This window comes from Gavialis gangeticus, unplaced genomic scaffold (genome assembly GCF_001723915.1).
Source record: "Gavialis gangeticus isolate Ggan-Ray unplaced genomic scaffold, GavGan_comp1, whole genome shotgun sequence".
NCBI classification, from domain to species: domain Eukaryota; kingdom Metazoa; phylum Chordata; order Crocodylia; family Gavialidae; genus Gavialis; species Gavialis gangeticus.
Genome location: NW_017729033.1, coordinates 32700090 through 32705192, shown reverse-complemented (window position 1 = coordinate 32705192; position 5103 = coordinate 32700090).

Genomic DNA, 5103 nt, shown 5'->3' with positions numbered 1-5103 from the left:
CCATACACCCCCACACACATCACAACCCACCATACATGCATCCAACCATACACACACACTCCCAACACTCCACCACACACCAATATCCCACCACAAACACCCCTCCACCATACACACCCCTCACACCCCACTATACACACACACACTACCATACACACATACACACCCTGCCATACATACACACACACCCAACCCACCATACACACATGCACCACCCCATACTCTGCCACACAAACCCCACCATACATACACACACACATACACCACCGCACATCACACCATACAAACACCCCCACATGCTGCCACACACACACACACCATACACACACACACACCCTACCATATACACACAAATATACACATGCCTAACCACACCCCATACACAGTATAAATGACTAAGAATTTATTTTGAATTATTATGCAATCACTTCTATATACAGTACACAAACACAAGTCATGACAAAATATTTTTTGTAATAAAATTAAAATACATTATAGTAGGCGTTTGATTTTTTAGTGTATGATTTGTTTTTTTTTCTAGTTCTAAGATGGGAACCCTCCTTCCTGAAAGAAGTATTTCGGGGTGGGGGGGAGCAAGGAGAGGGACTTCCAGTGGCAAAGGTCAGGGGTTAGGGGTGGGACTTCCAGTCCGAAGATGGTGACCAAGGGATGGGGCAACTGTCAAGGGACAGGGCTACCCATGTGCCCCTTGAAGGCTCACCAAACCTAATTAAGTGGCCCTCCACCTAAAATAATTGCCCGCCCCAATCTAGGTGCACCAGAATAGAAGTTTTCACTCCCATTTACCCCTGTTCAGGTTTGAGTAAGTGAGCAGGCAGGTAGGCATAGGGGTCTGATACTTTATTATTGTCAAAGGCCAGGTACATACTACTAATCCCCTGGCGCTTGGGGAATGTAGGGTGGGAAATGTGCCCTGACAATGGTGCAGCTTAAAGCTTCAGAGTTGCTTGCAAGACGGTCTTGCTTAATAGTGTTGAAATGCAAGATAGACTAAAGGGATGTTTCTGAAATATATTGTTAACGTATCTCTATTTTAGGAGAAAAAGAAAGAACAAGAAAATCCCAGGTAAGAACAATTTCTTTCATTATTGACCAACTTCTTTAGTGGCACTTGATCATAAAAAAGCATTAAATTAGGGAACTAATTTTAAAAACTAGGGTGCATTTTTGCAGGCATGATTTGAACCTCCAATGATGCTACATTGATTTCTGTGCAAGTAACTGCATCTGCAAATCATGCTCTTAGCTATCTAAATCAGTGGTTCTCAAGCTTTTTAGACTCAAGAATCCCCTCATTAGACACAAGAGGCCGCTTAGGAAATACCAGCTCTTCATTTTCACTTGTTTTATAACTATGAAAAAATAATACACCAGTTTTTCTGCTGCAAGGATCCCAGAAAGACCACAGTAGGTCAGAATGCTTTTAACACCATGGATTCCTATTTATTATGGGTTTTTCTTGTGAATCATGTTTGCACAACTAACAGTGCTAACATTGTGTGGCATCCTTGAAAGGATCTCAAGGCAGCCCAATGTCCTGTGGCACTCTGGTTAAGATTCACTGGTCTAGATGTCTGAATTTATATTTGATAAATTAGTGATAGCATTAGTTTTGCAATTAAATGTAATTTTACTTATCTGCACCTACAAAAATGAAAACTTATTCGAAAATCCTTTAAAAAATTCAGGCCCTTTGGAGTACTCATGCAAGTTCTTGTGCTATACTTCAAGTGAAAGGTTAAGGAGTTCAAATGAGAAGTTTTGTACTTAGTCTAAATATGGTTTGCTCTTTTCAGTTTCTTCTTGTAAAAATAAAGTAATTACATGTGTTATTGTTTCTTCTCTTTTTTAGAGCCCTACGCCACCTCCACGGTAAGTTTTCAGATATGAAATATTCATACATTTCCTAAATAGTGTGTTCAGTTTGGTTGGCTTAGTACATGAGTCTATCCATATTACTGATATTAATGCAATTTGAAGTGCATTTATAAGTAGGCCAGTTTTCCAACCAGTTCTATTTGGATACTCCTAGGTTCTAAAAGTTACGGTGTTAGTGGGCACATGCACCTGTTCATTAATGTGCTTTTGGTAATGTTTATTAAATTCAGAACCTCCATTGTGAGGTACTAGAAAAAGGTTTATTAGTTTATATTAATGCACATTAGTGAAAGCAGGTGTTTTCTGTGATGCTTTAATGTGCATTAAAATAAGCTAATGCACGTAAAGTGCATTTGTAGACATGTCCAGTTAGAACAAATTAAGCCCTAAAGGCTTTGCACTTAGAGCTTGGTTGTGCATTGCTCAAGTCATTTGGACGCTTGTCCATGATTTGAATAAGATAAGACCTATAGCCCAGAAACGCACAATCATATTCAGATCCCACTGAAGTCAGAGAAGAGGTCCCCCTTGACTTCCAGTTGCTCCTGTGATTCCCACACCCTCCACCCGTCTAAAAACACTTTCCCTCGTTAGTCCTGTTATTCTCCTCAAAAGCTACCGAGTATTGTAAATAAGATATACTTTAGAAAGCTAATTTATGATTTCCCTCTAAGTTCCTGATGCATATCACAATTATCATTAACATTGTAATTACTGTATATACTCAAATTAAAGATGAGGTTTTTTTCACCGGTCAGCATGGGGGTGCACCACACATCTTATCATTAAACTGCTGGCAGCATGCGGGAGCCAGCTAAAAATTTGATTAAATGCAGCCAACACTGATCATGGCTATGAAGCACATTGCCCATATTCAGCACACATACTGATGGGAACCTACCACCAAGATACACTAGTGATACGTTAGTGAAACTCAATTGAGTAAAATAAATGGTAATGCTTATTACACACAGTCCCTGTCAGCAGGGACCCTTTTCCAAGTCACCACACTGAATAACTTCAACTTCCTCTTCACTACAGCTGAGCTGTGCCTTTCTTTCCCATTTCCAGTGAATCCTGTTTCTTCACCAACCTTAAAAGTCCACAAAACATCACCAAATAGAGCCCCAAACAGTTCACCCAGAATCCCTCTGTTACTCCCTCTCTCAGTGTGTCACACATGATTAGCATGCCTCTGCCATCCATGAGGTGGAGCCAGATCAGGTTGCCCTGTGCCTCATTAGCATATTAATTTTTGGAGGATCCCAGGACTCATGACAAGAACATCCAGTTCCAGTCATGAGTGGAAAGCGATATAGCACATGGACCCCTCGTGGACGGGTATCTGGAGTGCACTTGTACTGAGTAGTGTTGAGCTGTATGGTCCACGGCTTGAAAAGATGTTCATTCTGCTGGGCCCATCCCAATGAACAGTTCGGTAAATTGTGAGCCTTTTGACTTACCTGGCAGGGGAAACACCATGTATTGAGTCCATGAAGGCAGTTTTCCTTAAGTGTTCCCGAGGATAACTATTCTTCTGGTATGGTTTAGTACCTGCCGAGGTGTTAGGACTTAAAGCCCACTTTATGGAAATGGAAGGCTCCTCCTTTGCTTGCTTCTGAAGATGTATGGCTGAGGGCAAGTGAAACTTGGGGGCATCTGAACCCCAGGCCTTCAGGCTTGGGCCTGCATGTAGGATGCCCGCCAAAACACTTTGGGAATATCTGAAGCCTACGGTGGGGGTGGAGGATGTTTGTTGGTTGTAGGGCCACTTCTGGATCTGGACTAACTGATGGATTTGGACTTGATTTGGCTGTTTTGGCTTGGAACATGAAAAATTTCATTTAAAAAAAGTGCCTACACAAGACATTTACTGCATAGTAGCCTAATTAGCTGTGCAAGTCTCAGCATCTACATGTTAGGCTTCAGTAAATTAATTAACTCTACCATAGGTTGGCACTTAAACACAACTACTAACCTACATCAGCACTATTTAATGTGCAGTAACGCATGTGTAGACACTGACCTGGCTGGCTGGGGCATAAGAGTGCTTCTCTGTGGGAGCTGCCTGCCAGCTAGCCCCACACTCAAGCACCCTCATACCCCAGCCAGCCCTTCAGCAACATGTTAATCCAGGTTGGAGCAGTCCTGGGATGGCAGGTTGACTTCCCAGGACCCCCACAAGCCAGGACTGCTCCAACCAAGCTCAATGTGCTACGGTCATGGGTGTTTGTGTAAATGTGGCACCTGGAACCAATAAACTCTGGTTCGATATGCCACTTTTGGCATATTGCACCTTAAGTCCATGTGTAGATGCACCCAGTTTGCACTATATGAAAGCAAGGACAAAAGTGATGCTTAAAAGTGTATATATGGAGTACCTCTGCTAAAATGTGCAACAGTTTCAAAACAAGATATGATGCATCATTTCTGCATAAACCAAGTCTATGCACGCTATATGCAAACTGCTACTGGGCTGTTTATTTTGAGATTCATGTTTTAAAATCTGTTCTTCACTTCCATGTGTTCAGGAAGAGCAGGGTCTGACAGTAAGGAGGTGGGAAAAGGTCTGTAGGGGAAAGATGATGTGGGGGGAAGAGGGCAACCTGATCCCCCAGATTTATTTCCCTTCTGTAGCAGTGGGAGGGAGAAAAATTGAAGGCAAACCTCCAATCATTAGATTCTATACCTAGAAAACTAACAAATTTATAAAATGTCCTAATTATTGGGGGGTCATCTTATATTCCAGGTTGTCTTATATTTGAGTAAATATGGTAACTTTACAACACATACATTGCTACCATGTTCATAACAAAAAAAGGAATATAAACAAATATAACAGTAAGATTGCATACCTACACATAAAAAATTATAAGCATGCACTAACCCTGGAGTGGGAAGTTATTAGAGTTAATGCGTTTTGGTGAGCTGTCAAGGACCACAAGAGTAGCCCCGTACCTTGACAGGTGCTCTGCCCCCTGGTCACCATCTTGGGACCAGAAGTCTGGCCCTCTAGCCACTGCTGTGCCCCACCAACCCCTTGCCACCAAAAGTACTCCATTTGGGAAGGGGGTTTTCCATTTATTTTTTAAAATATGTTCGCCCTGATTTGTGTGTGTTTGTGTTGTGTATATAGAGGTGATTGCATAATAGCTCAAAATGAAGTCTTACTCTTGTATGTTGTGGGGGTGTGGAGAGGAGTGG